The sequence below is a fragment of the Pantherophis guttatus genome, chromosome 2 (assembly GCF_059756535.1).
Source record: "Pantherophis guttatus breed Tessera chromosome 2, ASM5975653v1, whole genome shotgun sequence".
NCBI classification, from domain to species: domain Eukaryota; kingdom Metazoa; phylum Chordata; class Lepidosauria; order Squamata; family Colubridae; genus Pantherophis; species Pantherophis guttatus.
Window position 1 is genome coordinate 136,278,056 of NC_142064.1, and position 17,830 is coordinate 136,295,885.

The window sequence follows — 17,830 nt, forward strand, 5'->3', positions numbered from 1 at the left end:
AAGGACCAGCTGGAAACAGATTGTCCTGGTGAAAATCTGTCTGTGGGACCACTGAGAGTTGGTGCTGACTTGTACATAATCAAAAGTCAATCATTCATTATGCACATCTGCTTTACATGAAGGACAAGGAGAAATGATTCATGGAATCAAAAACTGGCCTCCAGTGGACTTCTCTTAGGCTTGTCTGTTTTCAGCGTAAGGTATAAATGTCCAGGAACCCAACTCAAAATTTAACCAAGCAAACCAGACTAAAACAAGTAGAACCAGAAGCAAAGGATTCTTTGATGTCCAAAAGAAGGTCTACTTCTTTCATACACATGTGCACACATAATTGAGGATTGCATGGTGCTATATTTTAACCAAACATCTTGCCATTATGAGATAGCTAGGAGGCAAAAAACAACTCCTTTCCCTGTGCTGATGGAATAGATTTTAATCACTCCTGTGAAAGCACTCAACATATATTATAAAAAAAAATGAACCATATATATGTCAACAATAGGCATTGAAATATTCTGGAGGGGAAAACATTCTTCTAACCTGGTCCCCTGGTCACTTACAGTATTTTTCAGAGTATAAAATGCACCGGAGTATAAGACGTACCTTAGTTTTTGGGGAGGAAAATAAGAAAAATGCTGATTGGCAGGAGGATTGGCCTCCCAGAATACCCCCAATCAGCTGTTCCCACAGGTGAATTTTAGCAACAGATTCCTTGGTTGTGAGTTCTGTGCCTTGCTTTTTTTTTTTTCTTTTTCTTTTTTTTTTTTTTTGCCTCTGAAACTTCTGAAACTGTTTTTTTCCTGACTCTGAAAGCCTCAGAAAACAGAGCTTCAGGAAAAAAGCCTCTGAAGCTCTGTTTGGGGGCTTCTTTTCTGATGCTTTTTTCAGCCTCTGAAACCTCCGTTTGAGAAGCTGGGCGGGGCTACATTTGGAGTATAAGATTTTCACCCTCTTTTTGGGGGGAAAAAGGTGCGTCTTATACTCTGAAAAATATGATAAACTCTTCCTTTAGCTATCTGCAAATGCCATTTTTCAGCCTTGGCAGAAAAATATACTTGCTTAAATTGTTCTGCAAATACTCTTGTGTGCATCAGAATCCAGGCTAGAGAATGATGTTGTCCTTAGAGTTTTAATGTGGGACAAATTAAGAAATGCAATTGGTGGGTTTCCCCAGCTTTACGGTACTTTCCCTCTTAGTGAGTATCACCTGCTGGTGGGAAAATGTTCCTTATGAATGTAGGTGGTTCTTGAGGTGGAAGTTTTAACCCCTTTTGTCTGAATGATAGAGTGATCTTGTTAAGCACTAGGCCTAAATTCAAGATAGGCTAAGTGAGAGGTCAAAGGCATAGAGGAAGGTTGCAAGAAGGTTTGCTCGATTCTCCTCTGTGCCAGTGAACCATCAGTTCTGTTAGATGTAAATGCCTTATTCTCTAATGTGTAAATAGTATGTGAATGGGATATCAGGGGTTAACTTATTCCTTAATTCTTAATGTATTCATGATTTACCACTCCCACTTATAGCTCCACCCATTGTATATATAAGGAGCCACCTTCCCCTTTTTCCCTGCTTCTATCTGTGAATATTCAGTGAATATAGAATGCCTATTGTAAATAAAAGGAAATATATTTAAACCTTTAACTCTTAATATCATTATTGAGTCTGATCCTAAAATATTGCAACAAGCTGGTAGCAGAGGATGGTTAATTGACTCAATAAAAACTTAAAAATGTCTAAGAAGGATAGGCCCAACACCAGGGCCTACAGCAAAGAAATGGAAACAGAACAAGAAATAATCAACGAATCCACAAACGCAATTTCAAGAGAATCCGAAGAATACACCACTGAAGACGAAGAAATAATAGATGAAAATGATGACCAGGAGGAAATCGAAATAGAGAATAACGAACTCAGGTCAGAGATATTAAAACTATTAAAAAGCCAGAAGAATGATGAAAACCTCATCGCGAACCTCCAAGAAATGCTGAAGAACAGCGGAGCAGCGAGAAAAAAAAACATCACTAATGAGAAGTCTAAAGAACTAAAAATAGTAAGTGATATGACTACAGAGAAAGTCATTAAGAAAAAGAAAAAATGTGATCCCGCGCGAAATTTTGAATGGCAGCCATCTTGGTTTCAACAGACCTCCAAGGCGAGCGAAGCAGAGCCAATCAAAATGCCCAGTTCAAAATTTCTGGCGCGAAAAACGTTATCAGACAACGAAAATGAAAAAGAGGATTCAAACTCCTCGGAAGAATCAGAATCAGAAAGTGAAGATGACTCAACGAAATCCCAAGTAAAGTTAGCGATGAAAACACTTTTTGCTGCATTTGGGCCAAAACTAAAAATTACCAAAGAATCACCAAAGAAGCGAGCGAACAAGCCGATGCCTCAGGACCTGCCCGCCTCCATCCTGACTTCGAGAGCGACGACGCCCGAACCTAGAGAACCTTGTCGATTCCGCCCTACACCACAGACCGAAGCAAGTGACAACGCTCACAAAAGAAAGAGAAGAGCAGCCGCCGTCGCCAGAACTCCCAAGACCGAACCAGAGACCGACTCGTCTGAAGAGGAGCAGAGCGAGCGAGCCGCGATGGAGAGAACCTTCCACGACGATGTCAAAGAAGAAATGAACAACGCGCATGCGCAAAACTACGCAGACGGTCCGGGAAGACATGAACTGGTGAGAGAACCACGCAGACTCGTTGCGAACATCCCTATGCCGTTTTGCAATTTCCTACACTTGCGAGACCACGGACTACCTCAGGTTGTAAGTAACGGACAAAGTAATGTGGGAAACTTACCCAGTGACTTCCCAAAACTAAGGGTTGATGGCATTAACTTGCAAGAATGGTACCAACAGCTCCAGGTTGTCTTTATGAAAGAAAACTTACTATTCTTTATCACTAGTCCCCCAAAAAGACCTTGGACTTTAAAAATAGATTGTTTACACCATAGAGCTTTTTTCTTAATAATATCTAGCGTGTCACCTGCAATGTATTATAGCATCAAACCAAATCTAACGGTTTCAGAAATTATTCAATGCATGTTTAATTTGTTTCACAGCGACAGTGTAGCTACCACCACAAGAATGTCTAAGGATTTCTTTTCATCTAGGGTAAAACCAGGGGTTTCCATAAGTGAGCATTTAATATCTCTAAACAAAATAAGAGCTGAGCTGCATTTGAGGGGGGAGGTGATTTCAGACCAAACAATGAAAAGTGTCATTATCAACTCACTTGATTCATCATGGGATAATTTTATGTCACATTTAGACACTATCAATCTAGGATATTTATCCATAGAAAGTCTATCCAACAAATTGATAGCAGAAGACAATTCAAGAAAAAATCGTTCTAGCAATCACACAGAACACAAACCTTTTAGGAAAGTAGCTTTCCAAGAAAAATATAATGAAACATATAAATGTCACAATTGTGGATCCAGGGAACACAATAGAAGAGATTGCCCCAAAATCTCAAGGGAAAGACATAGGTCAGAATATATGAACAAACACAATTATAGGCAGCCTTCCATAGATAGACATAGATATAGAAGCCCACCAAATTACAGAGAAAATAGAGGGGGCAGAGAAAATTCAAAGGATAGAAAATCTGGTTCACTGAATGGACTAAATAAACAAGACAACACTAAAATACCACAAAATGAGAACAATAATTGGCTTATTGATTCTGGAGCAACAAATCACACCACTAATAACAAAAATATATTGTCTTCATTTACAGAAGATAAATTTGTAATAAAGGTAGCTAACCAAGAAAAGGTTCAAGTATTAGGCAGAGGGAATGTAACTTTGCCTGATCTAGGAAAAATAGAGGGGGTATTGTTAATACCTGAAATACCTCATAATATACTAAGTGCCATAAAACTAAGTAGAGATTCTGACATTAATATAGTTTTCTCAAAGGGAAAAGCGACTTTGGAGAAGAATAAAAGTAATATAGGCACAGTAATGATTAAAGGAGGCCTACCTTATCTGATAACAAAGGAAAAATGGTTGCATAACATTGATTCAAATGTAGAAGATTGTATTGAGGCAGATGATGAAAACATTAGCAACAGTGACAATGATGAATGTAAAATATCTCATGATCATACAGATGCACACGATAAAAAAAAACCAAAAATAGGTAAGCCAATTCATGATGAGTGTGCTCACATCTTACATAGGAAGTTAGGACATGCCAGTTTTCCTGTAGTACAAAAAATGACTGAACACGCAGAAGGCGTCAAAATAAAAAATTGTGAAAACTATTTGGAATGCTCAGTATGTAAATCTACAAAACTAAAAACTAGTCCCAGGCCAAAAAAATCTACTAGATCAACTAACAAAATTTTTGACTTAGTACACATGGACCTAGTAGGTCCATTAACTCCATCAATCACTTATAGAAAACGTTATTTCTTGACAATAGTAGACGATTATAGTCGTTATGGGTTTGTTTACACATTAAAACATAAAGATGAAACCTTTCAAAAATTTAAGGAATTTTACAAACGCATAGAAACACAACATAATATCAGAATAAAACAAATTATGACAGATAGGGGATGTGAATTCATGTCCAAAGAATTCTCCCAATGGTTAAAAGATAGGGGAATGCTACATTACACGTCCAGTCCATTTTCTGCGTTCCAAAACGGGATTGCAGAGAGAAAAAATTCCACATTACAAACCATGATTAGGTGCACATTAGAGGATGCCGGCTTAAGCAAACAATTTTGGTCAGAAGCCTTACATTATTCAAATTACACACAAAATAGAACCTGGTCCAGTATTATAAATAAGACACCATACGAAATAATGTATAATAGGAAACCAAAATTGGCACACATGCACATTTTTGGAGTCACTGCAGACGTACACATACCTAAACAGTTGAGAAGAAAGGGAGAAAACGTATCCAGAAGGCTCAGATTCATGGGATATGAAACTGGTACTAAAGGATACAGATTCATTGATAATAACAATAAATTTATAGTTTCCAGAACAGCTGTGTTCCATGAACAGGCCAACTGGTCTAAATTACATCTTAATGAAATATTTCCAAATAAATACAAAGAAACAAAATCTCATGAGGAAGAGACCATAGAAAAACAAAATATCAACAAACATAATAGCAAAACCAAAACTTGGACAAATAGCCAACACAAAATAAAGACTGACACACTAACAAAAAAAGAAGCAAGATATTTGCATGATAACGATAGCAAACCCGAAAGAATCATTAGGAACAACAGGAATCAAATGCCAAATAAATACAGAGATTATGTAATGCATATGGATGGTGAACCAATAACACCTAATACATATGAAGAAGTGTTAAAACTTCCTCGTGAAAAAAAAGAAAAATGGGAACTAGCTATGAAGAAAGAGATGGAAAGTTTACAAGGATTAAATGTATTTACACCTGCAATTGCACCTAGAGATAAAACAATTATTGGTACCAGGTGGATATATAAAATTAAGAACTTAGAAGGAGGTAATACCCTATATAAAGCAAGATTAGTTGCACAAGGTTATGCACAGAAATATCCAGAGGACTATACTGACACATATTCCCCCACAGTAAGGACAGAGAGTGTCAAAACAGCTCTAGTGGTAGCATCAGCACTCAATCTTGATGTATTTCAATATGACATACAGACTGCGTATCTACACGCAAAACTAGATAAGGAAATATATGTAAGGGCACCTCACAGTCAATACACCAACAAAAATGAGATTTGGTTATTGAATAAAAGTTTATACGGATTAAAACAATCCGGTAAAAGATGGTATGATTGTTTAGTAAAAGTACTTAAGACCATGGATTTCAATGCTACCTCTGCTGATAACTGTTTCTTTGTCAAAAAGGGTGATGGTTACATTGAATTTGTATTGATTTATGTAGATGACATTTTATATATTGGAAAACACAAAGAGAGAAGAGAAATTTTTGTAAATAAGTTAAATGAACATTTCTCGTTAAAATCACTAGGTAAAGTGAACAAATATCTTGGTGTCCAAATTAATAAGACTAAAAAAGGATTCAAACTTACTCAGAGAGATAAGATTATAGAACTTTTAAATAAATGCAATTTAATCAATGCCAAACCCTGTGATACTCCTATGCAAACTGATTTTCTCAGAAATACTGATGAATCTTCTCCTGAATTCAAGGATAACACATTTTATAGATCAATCATAGGTTCACTTCTTTATATATCTAATTGGACTAGACCAGATATCGCCTTACCACTCAATTTACTATCCAGACACGTCAGCAAACCAACAATGTATCACTGGGAAGCTGTTAAAAGAATTTTAAGATATCTGAAAAGCACACTAGATTTTTGTCTAATTTTAGAACCTAGTAATAATAAAGAACCAAAACTTGTATGTTACGCAGATGCGGATTGGGCTGGAGACACATCTTGCAGAAAAAGTACATCAGGTTATGTTTTTCTCTTAAATGACTGTCCAGTTTACTGGTATACTGGTAAACAAGAACTAGTAGCCACTTCAACGACAGAAGCGGAATATGTTTGTTTATCCAAAGCTGCAAATAACCTTGTATGGTTTAATGATTTAATTTCTGATGTTTGGAAAAAACCTGCTTTACCTTTTGTTATGAATGAGGACAATAAAGCAGCTATTGAAATATCTAGATCCGATGCCATTGGACAAAGGTCTAGGCATATAGATATAAAATTTAAACATGTGAGACAATTGTCTCAGGATGGAATTATTAAAGCAGTGCATTGTGATACTTCAGAACAATTAGCTGACATATTGACAAAGCCTTTACCTTCTAAACAGCACAAATATTTAACTTCCAAAATGCATGTCTTGTATTGTCCCGAATCTGAGTGTAATTGGTGTTGTATAACGAATCGGCATTTAGAGGGGGATTTGTTAGATGTAAATGCCTTATTCTCTAATGTGTAAATAGTATGTGAATGGGATATCAGGGGTTAACTTATTCCTTAATTCTTAATGTATTCATGATTTACCACTCCCACTTATAGCTCCACCCATTGTATATATAAGGAGCCACCTTCCCCTTTTTCCCTGCTTCTATCTGTGAATATTCAGTGAATATAGAATGCCTATTGTAAATAAAAGGAAATATATTTAAACCTTTAACTCTTAATATCATTATTGAGTCTGATCCTAAAATATTGCAACAAGTTCACAGTTACTTATTACGGAATTCAATAGTAATTTGCCCTGATGAAAACATCTTTGTATAATTGAATATCTGTTCTGCCCCAGCTCCAGATTTCCTAGGATAATGACACACACCAACGATCCTTATCAAATTTATTAAGTAGCAAGAATAAACCAAAGTCCAGCAAAGGTTGGCAACCAGCCCAGAAAACAAAATACAATAAGACTGTTCCAAAAATGCTCTGATGATAATTACAAGTTGTTTCCAGCAAGAAACTTACTAACCGTGTGTGACTTAAATAGGCTAAGGGAGTGGCCAATTATCCTCAAGCCTTACTCTCAAGGAGACCTCCTCCTCCTGAGTAGCCACTCCTGCCTTTTGGCAACCCTGCGTGCTCGAGCATTGAGAAGAGGCTCCTCCACTTCGCTCTCTCCACTTGAAGGAGCCTCTGGAGGTTCTGAAGGCCTTGGCTGAGTCTCTGCCTCTGGCACCACATCCTCTTCAGCCTCCTCGCTGTCCAACATGAGTGCCAGCTGTGCAGGCTGCTGACGCGACACCACACCAGCCTCCTCGTCGTCGGGATCAGCCACGATCCGCGCAGGCCGCTGGCGGGCCACAACAATATCTCAATTTATTGTATAAAGGTAAAGGTTTCCTCTGTCCAGTCATGCCCTACTCCAAGAGGCGGTGCTCATCTCTGTTTCTTAGCCAAGGGAGCCAGCATTGTCTGAAGATACTTCCGTGATCATGTGGCCAGCCTAACTGTACACTGAGGCACATGGAACACTGTTACCTTCCCACCAAACTGGTATCTATTTATCTACCTGCATTTGCATGCTTTCAAACTGCTAGGTAGGCAGGAGCTGGGGCAAGGATGGGAACTCATCCCGTCATGCACACTTGGGTCTCGAACATGGTCTGTTGGCTTTCCAGCTAACAAGCTCAGCCTCTTTAACCACTGAGCCATCGCGCGCCCCATATTTATTGTATAGATGACTGCAAATGAGTGGTTGTGCCAGTAGCAAGTGACCAAGAAATTTCTCTCCTTGTGGTTGGAGGTACTTGGAAGTATCAAATGGAATAGGAGTAAGAAAGCGGCACTGTTATAGACCAACACACAAACACTAAATAGTGCAACCATTAAAAATGTGTGTCAACCGGCACAGCAGGAAACTGATTGGAGACCGAACCAGGAACACACAGCTGGCTTATATCACTCTAGGACTATGGCTGTAATGACAGGCTTAGCATTCTTTCCGAAGAACATAAACCTGTATTTTAAAAACTGGTCTGGTGATTTTTCAAAGCACTGCTAATGCTGTATAATGGCCCTTTTTGAAGCATCAAGCAGACCTTATCCAAGCAGATGCTGGCTCTGCGGAAGCCACATATCCAGTCTCTTCTGCTGCGTAAGTCAGAATGGCCCTGGAGGGCAGTGTCCAGTCAATAGAGGATGGCAGCTGTGCCCACAGAAATTTAATGGGACATTTTGACACTAGGCAGCTCCCACCCCTGTTTCTTCACTGAAGAAGTATCCTAGATTGTGTCTATGGCAAAAATTATGTCGGGAGAAGAAACAAAACACTCTTTTGAAAGGGTAACAGCTAAAAATGTGTTTAAGATTCCTTGTTCTGGATTGCAGATGAAAAAAAAGAGAAAATAGATCTGTGACAGCGAACCTTTGGCAAGCGTGCCAGAGGTGGCACGCAGAGACCTCTCTGTGGGCACGCATGCCATCACCAGCTGCTCTTCTGGTTTCCGGCATGCACATGCGTGCCAGCCAGATGGCCTTTGTTTCTGGCACACACACACACACACACACACACATTCCGGTTTGGGCACTCAGTGCCAAAAAGGTTCGCCATCACTGAGATAGATCCTTTAAAAATGGTCCAAAGGACACCTTCATCCCTCAGTTAGAGGGATGCAGAGAGAAAGAATGTATATGAAAAAATGAAAAAGAGCATCATAATCCATTCTGTTTCTTTCCAACGTGTACAATAGAAACTATTTAAATATCTGAAGAAGGGGAAGATAACTCTTAAATACACTGGCAGATTTTGCCCTTTCCAATGAAAGGTGACTATATCTTTAAATTTGTGGCATCACAGACCACAGACATGATTTGCACATACTACCTTAGAAAGTTAAGTTTGAGGCATTGCTAAAGATCAAGAGCTTGCTATATTTTTCAAGTGCTTGTGGGGTGGTGCTTCCCACTACATCTGCCACTTGCCAAAGGAAAACATAGTGTCAACTCTGAAGCGAACCTGGCTGAAGCCATCTTGTGCTGCCTCATAGTTGCCACGCAGCATGAGAGGGGGAAGGGAAGGGGGAAGTAGATAGCCCAGCTACAGTCAAAACAAAAAGTTTTCCTGAGGGAACCAAGGTCATTGTAACAGGTGGCTGTGGAAGGAGGCGAGGAGCCTGCCATCCATCTTCATTGGACAATGTGACCGGTGACACCTGGGGGGGGGGGAGTTTTACACTTTTAATTAACAGCGGGAACTGTTAGAGTTGGTTTTCACCAGCTGTGCCGATATGATGTATCCAATAAACATGTTCTTTGAGGAATCTGCCTGCCTCTGAGTTCTGCTTTCAATGGGTACGTTACTTGGAACGCTGAAACATAGCCCAGCAGCAGTGTGACTGACCTCCTCTGAGGTGTGCAATCTTTTGGGTTTCCTTGGTGGTTGGTTATAAAGGAGAAAACCTTTGAGTAAACCTTGAGAACCTTTCTTTTCATGTATTACTTAATGCTCCCCACCAGAGATTGATTGGCTGATTTTTCAATCGAGTTGGATGGGACCTTGAAGGTCTTCTAGTTCAACCCCCTGCTGAGGCAGGAAACCCTATAGCATTTCAGACAAATGGTTGTCCAATCTCTTCTTTAAAATGTCCAGTGTTGGAGCATTTCTGGAGGTAAATTGTTCCATTGATTAATTGTTCTAACTGTCAGGAAATTTCTTCTTAGTTCCAGGTTGCTTCTCTCCTTGATTAGTTCCCATCCATTACATTACAATATATTACAATACATTTTGAGATCTTTTCCCAAACCTCTACTTTTGGGGAAGGGAGATTAGGGTTGTGGAAATGTCAACACAGCAAATTTACAGTCTATAGCACCACAAACGTAGAGTCTACAAATGCCTAAAAGGTAACAAGGAGCCTGTAAATAACTCATCTGAACCAATGTGTTATCCTGCTCCTAGTTAAAAATGCAGACTTTCAAAACTTCTTTTGATCATCCCAGAATTTGTTTTTCTTTTCAGTGTTTTTTTCTGGAGTGCTAGAGGTTTGTGCTTTGGTACATCTGATCCCTGAGTTTCTGGGAGGGCTGGACAAACTTGAGCTCATCTAGGAAGGACTGTCCTTCCCCCATTGTTGATACCAAGGGATGCCAAGCAGAACAGAACACAACCCTTGCACCTTCTCTGAATTTGATTCTGTCAGTTTGGTTGTAATGCTAGCAATATCTATGTCTGTTATTAGCAATACAGCTGGGAGGGCCTGTGCTGGCAAGATATGGAATGATGGGCCGGAGAATAAACTGGTGATGCCTTCATAGAGAAATGAGCAGTTCTCATTCTACTGTAAGGTAAGGACAGGGGAAAGGGATGCAGGCTTTGAAGCTGGGCACTGCTATATACAGAATTTGCAGTAGCTGATTTTCTTCAGCATTAAGGAGCTGTTATAGTTTGTTATAGTGTTGTGTTATAGTAGGGATGTGGTGGCTCAGTGGCTAAGATGCTGAGCTTGTCAAATGAAAGGTTGGCAGTTCAGCGGTTCAAATCCCTAGTGCCGTGTAACGGGATGAGCTCCTGTTACTTGTTCCAGCTTCTGCCAACCTAGCAGTTTGAAAGCACGTAAAAAATGCAAGTAGAAAAATAGAGACCATCTTTGGTGGGAAGGTAACAGCGTTCCGTGCGCCTTTGGCGTTTTTGTCATGCTGGCCACATGACCACAGAGACGTCTTCGGACAGCGCTGGCTCTTCGACTTTGAAGCGGAGATGAGCATCGCCTCCTAGAGGTGGGAATGACTAGCATGTATCTGCGAGGGGAACTTTTACGTTTACCTTATAGTTTGTGTAAGAAATGATTGACATCACAGCTATATTTGAATCTCAGGTTGGAGCCTTATAGCTTGAATATTGAACTGCATGCCACCAGGCATTAGCAGAAGCAAGTTGGCAAAAGGGGGTAGAATGAGGCAGGCAGAGAGAAAAATAATTGCATTTAGAGCCCTGCCTCCTTAGTAAATATTTGGATGAGCCTATCAAAAGAAGCTTGGTGCACATTCATTCATTTTACTGTGGGGAAACTTGAACCAGCCACCATCATGCAGAATATAAAAGTAAGACTTAACTTGACAGGGCTTATTCCAAACCTGATTCCCTTGGGACCATATCTGGTGTTGAGTTCAGCACCTACTTCGATTAGCAGTGCTCACATCGAAGTACAGATAGTCCTCAGCATACGATCACAATTGAGCCCAAAATTTCTGTGGTTAAGTGAGACATTTGTTCAGTGAATTTTGCCCCATTTTACAACCTTTCTTACCAATAGTTGTTAAGTGAATCGCAGGAGTTGATAAGTGAATAACATAATTGTTAAGTGAATTCTGGCTTCCCCATTGATTTTGCTTGTCAGAAGTTCACAAAAGGGGATCGCATGACCATGGGACATAGCAACGGTCATAAATATGAACCAGTTGCCAAGCATCTGAAGTTTGATCACTGGATCATGGGGATGCAAAAAGGTCATAAGTGTGAAAAATGGTCATAAGTCATTTTTTTCAGTGCCATTGTAACTTTGAATGGTCACTGTTGTAAGTTGAGGACTACCTATATCAAATATATCTGTCAACCTCTATTTAGCAAAGTGGGCTTTCCCTAGGAAAACAGAAGACTCCCCTTGGAACCATCCGTAGTGTAAGGAGGGGGAGCCTTGAGATGATCTTATACGATACAACAATCAGCATAGCTATAAGTAGCCCAGCTAATCTTCTACAAGGCTGCCCCCTTTTATGTAATTCCTGGGCTCAGGAGATGGGACTCCCACTTTCTGCAGCCATGTTTTTCTTTTCTTTCCTCTATTTTTAAAACAAGTGTTAAGAATAAACTCAGACTTGCAATAAATGACCCCCCCCCCCAAAAAAAAAGTGTCTTTCAACATGTAAGGAACAAGAAGAAAGTCAAGGAAATGATCTTTTTGCTAATGGGAAAAGATGGCAAGATGGTGACCAGCAGCAGGGAGAAAGCAGAACTACTTAATTCTTTCTTTGCATCAGTCTTCGTGCAAAAAGATAACGGACTAGAAAATCTCTAAGGTCCCTTCAGCCCTATGGTTCTATTCTATTTTAAGTTAGTTGACCAGACCTCTTAGCCTACAGACTGCAAAATGATGATGGCACGGTAGGCCTGTTTTTCGCTCTCCCCAGGCTCCAGAGCCTTTCTAGGAGCCTGGGGAGGGCGAAAACGGCCTTCCCCACCCCACCCCCATAGGCCCTCCGGAGGCCAGAAACAGTGTGTTTCCTGACTTCTGGTGGGCCCAGAAACCCCAAAAATCAGCTGGCCGGTGCACGCATGCGTGCCGGAGCTGAGCTCGCGTGCCCACTGATATGGCTCCACATGCCACCTATGGCACCGTGCCATAGGTTCACCATCACGGGCCTAGTTGGTGGGAAATTCATTTTAATATTTTTTAAAGAATTAATTTATTTTTCCACTGTAAAATCTAACCTGGTACAAAAAGCTTCAAGTTACTGCTCTTCAATGAGACTTACTTGGTGGCTACATTTTGGCTGCACAAATCCAGACAACTACTAGATAGCAGTCAAAAGATAGGCCAACCATCATTTTGAAGACATTATGCTCTAGAAAGAAAATTGTTCTTCTGATTTTAAGGATTGGCTCCAGACATGAGCCTTTTGCTTATTTTTGAAAAGTCATTGTTCTAAAATTAAGAAGAATACAGTTTTATATGGCCATTATTTCATGATAATATTAAAGATTAAATTAATTTTATATCAATATCTATAATTATTATATGGATCTTTTAAATCTTTTTTTATACTGCTTCACAGTACTTTACAGCTCTTTCTAAACAGTCTAGAGAGTCAGCCTATTACCTCCAACAATCTGGGGCTTCATTTTACCCACCTCGGAAGGATGGAAGGCTGAGGCAACCTTGAGCCTGGTGAGATTCGAACTGCCAAATTGCAGTCAGCTGGCAGTTAGCAGAAGTAGCCTGCAGTACTGCATTCTAACCACTGCACCACTGTGGCTCTTTTCTGTTAATTAATTGGGGAGATCATATTTATTTTATTTTAGCTTCTATATTACAATTAGATTTCCTTTCTTCAATGAATAATCACTCTCTTATGTTCCTTTTTCCTCCTCCTCTGTAGTGTTTTTTGTTTATTTTTGTTTCTCTCTCTCTCTTTTTTTTTTTGCATTTTACCACCTAATTAAAAACATTCAGTAACCCCTAAATTGATCAGCACATTCCTAGATTAATGCATAAAATTGAAAGTGTAATTCAAAAGACATTAGTCTTGCACTTCTATAAGTGTGTGGTGGGGATTTCCTTTCTCAATACACCATCAGTTCTTGTAACAGATTTTTTAAAATAATAATAATAATTCCATCATTCAACATAACCAGATATCAATGTGTCTTCAATGTGGCTGTCTTTGTTTTGTTTTCCTTCTCCTGCTTTTCTAAATGATCAATGGTGGTTTGGGCATCCCAGATTGACACAAGAATCAGTTAAGATGACTCCTCCACGCAAATTAGAATATCCCTATAGAGACCTTCGGCTATTGTGCTCCAATACTGGAAATTTTTAGGAAGTTGTTGGATAACCATTTATCTAAAGTGGTTTAGGTTTCCTGCCCGGGCAGAGGGTTGGACTAGAAGACCTCCAAGGTCCCTTTCAACTCTGTTATTCTATTCTATTGTCAGTGAATAAACACTTTAACCTTGGATGCTTTGGATTGGCTTCATCCTGTCTTGGCTGTGGGCTGTCTACAAGATGGATGCTCCATTGTGAAAACTGTAACCTCCGAAAATAGTGTTAAGTGGGGCAACTTCAGGTAATAGTAAGCAGGCCATATGGATGAGATCTTATATGATGTGTCAATCCATCCATTGAGGCTTGCAAACTACTACTGCTGTTCAGAGTAAGTCAAAGCTGGAGTAGTATAGCAGCATATTAAAATATAAACCATTTGATCCAATCACTGCATCACTATTCAGAAATCTGGAGGAAGTCAAGAGATACAAACATTCTGTCTCTTTGGCGTCATCTAGTGGTCAATTGACTGACAGCTCCATTACTCACTAGGTCCAGAACTTTATAGAAATGACTTAGAGCAGTCCACACCTGAAAAACCCTTTCACATGTCCAAATTCCATTTTTACCTTGCAGCTAAGTTTAGCTGCCATCTAGAGGTCATTAGGTCCATAAAGTGACAGCTTTAGAAATCAGAGCACCCAATCTTACAAGCACCCTCCAGACACTCTTTCCATGTGGCAATTAATGCCAGCTATTCCTAGGCTTGGAGATGTCCACATTTTAACTACAATTCACTACATTTTTTTTTTACTTTACTAAATATTTATAAATGTAATCAAGGAAAAAAAACCAGAAAGAAAAGTAGGAAAAGCAAAAAAAAAAAAGTAAATAGGGAAGAGACCTATAGATATCATGAATAAAACTGAATTTAAAAACTTCAAAGGAACAGAAAAATGTAAGGGGTAAGATCGACAAGGTAAATGGCAGACTTTTGAAATCAGGGGAGGAATATATATGAGATTTAATTTAAATCATTTTTTTCTGTAAGTTATCTATGTGGGCCCTTCGTTTCCCACTAGATGGTGCTAAGTATTGCTAGTTGTTGCAGAGTTGCTGAAAATGTTCTGTGACTTGTTTGCTGGCATTTAAGTTACGATTTCCAGGACACAATCCAGTTTCATTGGTCTGCTGGTAAGCACATCAGAATCATGAAGTCATGAATGGGATTCTAATTATCTCACCAAGTTTGTGTTTGATGCAGGGAATCTAGAACCAGCATGCTTCAAAGCTGATCCATCCAGTTTTGGTCTCCACAATAAAATAAAAGATGCAAAGATCCTAGGAAGAGTGCAGAGAAGAGCAACAAAGATGATGAGGGGTCTGCAGGATAAATCATACGATGAAGGGAGCTGGGTAGGCTTAGCTTAACAAAGAGAAGGATTGGAGGTGACATGATAGCTGTCTTCCAGTACTTGAGGGGCTGTCACAGAAAAGAGAGGGCCAATTTATTTTCCATAGAACCTGAAGGCAGGACAAGAAGCAATGGGTGGAAGCTGGTTAAAGAGAAGTCCAATCTGGAACTAAAGAGAAAGTTCCTGACAGTGAGAATAATTAATCAGTGGAATAGCCTGTTTTCTGGAGTTGTGGGCGCTCCATCACTGGAGGTTTTCAAGAAAAGATTGGACAACCATTTGTCTGGGACAGAATAAAGTCCTCTGCCTTGGGCAGATGATTGGACTACCTCTAAGGTCCCTTTCAACTCTATTATTCTATGATTCATTTTTCATTAGTATGAATTTTATGTGTTTTACCTGCATGCATCCTTTCTACAATGTTTCACATGTTTCACATGAGAAACTGCAGGGGTGTGTGTGTGTGTGTGTTTTACATTGGCATCCTTCAGTCTCAAGAGACTATGGTATCGTGCTCTGGAAAGAGGTCCTAAAACAGCATCTAGTGTGACTAAAAAGGCCAATTTGAGAGTGGCAATCCCTTTCACACTGAGGGCAGATACATTCTGTCCCCTGCCCAGCCCCCAGATTTCGCTGGTTCCGGGACTGCCTCTTTGCCTCAGCCTGCCGAACAAGTGTCTCTTCGAATTGGAGAAGGCCATGCTGCGTCTTTAGCCTCAAAGCTGAACGATCGTAGGCCAAGGTTTCCCAGTTGTTAATGTCCATTCCCAGGGCCTTTAGGTCCCTCTTGCAGATATCCTTATATCGCAGCCGTGGTCTCCCTCTGAGGCTCTTTCCCTGCACTAATTCTCCATACAGGAGATCTTTCGGAATCCAACCATCAGCCATTCTCACGAAAGAAATAAAGGGAGACTAGTATAGATCTATTTCAAGCTATGTAGCTCTCATCAGCTAGCCATACCCTTAGTTGTATTCGAACTTGGGCTTCCTGCATGTTGAATTAACCTCTGAGCCACAAGTTCTCCTCCCTTCATCAGCTTGAGCCAGGGGAAAGATTAAGTGTTTTTCTATTGAGACATCTGGTCTACCCCAACACGTGGGAGGGAGCATTTTGCTCCGTTTTGCCTTTCCAATCCAGGAGCCCTCAAGCAATCACATTCACGACAAACCATTTTCAAGAAGGAAGCCCAAGTTCGAATCCAAGTAAGGGTATGGCTAGCTGATGAGAGCTAAATAGCATGAAATAGATCTATACTAGTCTCCCTTTATTTCTTTATCAGCGAAATATAAGTTTTATACATATATTGCTATCTGCACATGTGGCTCTTCCCACAATATATACAGTATCATGCACCATTTTGTGAGGTACAAGTTGCTTCATAGCATGTTCCAAAGCATGTATTTTGACATGCACACCCGGCATTCATTGACTGAGTGATTGATTGATGTGAATGATCTTGGGGCCATTTCCCATTTCTAAGAAAAAAAGCTCAGCTTTATTCACAAATGCAATACAAGCATAGTTGTACAAAAACTTTCGGCGATGCATATGGGAAACGAATTGGGCTTCTGACAGGAAAGTCTTTTGAATTCTTCTGTTATTTACTCTCTTTTGACCTTGATCGAATATCTGCTGCCAATTATAAATGCTGATAAGAAAATCTTGAAGCCAGAAAGAGTATTTGATTCAGAAAAGCAAGAAGAATTTATTTCTTTAGATAAATAGAGCATAGAATTAATTACTGAAGGAATTAAGGCACATTCTCAAGCAAAAAGTAACACTTGCCTTCCTCATCTCAACATGTAATACAAGATTATGACAATTTTGGCTGCTTCAGACTGTGGCAGAACATTTTTTTTAAAATGCAGGCCAGCTCTAACTTGCGTGCAACAGAAAAAGGGAAGGGGACACATTTTTATGGGCAGAATACACATAAACCCATCCCCCCCCCCCAAGTTTTTCTGCACCATGATTTAATCAATGCATCTATGTGTTAATGCATATTACTAACTAATATGGGATAAGACAGGAAGTGGCCCATGCAGAGGCTATAAAGGCAGTTTGTAAGTGACAATTACAACGTGAGGAAAAAGGGGTTGCTAATGCAATTCACACCTGTATGTCTTAGAAACAAGAACAGATCACTCTTTCCCCAGAGTAAAAATACTTTTAAAAGATATTGTTCCATCAGAGTAGCTATTCATAGAACCCAGCCTAGATCCTTAAAACCAACATTGTCCCCTAAACCTAAAAAGATGAACGGGTGCTCTAACAGGCTACACACAATTGATCTTCGCACCATTCATATTCACAACCACATTCTGTTTGCTTTTCCTTGAGTTCTTAATAGAATTCTGGCTCTGATTTTAGCATAGTATCCAGGCACATTGCTGCAGCTACTATAACCCCCATACGATTACTGCAGTGAAACCTTGCAAAATGTCCC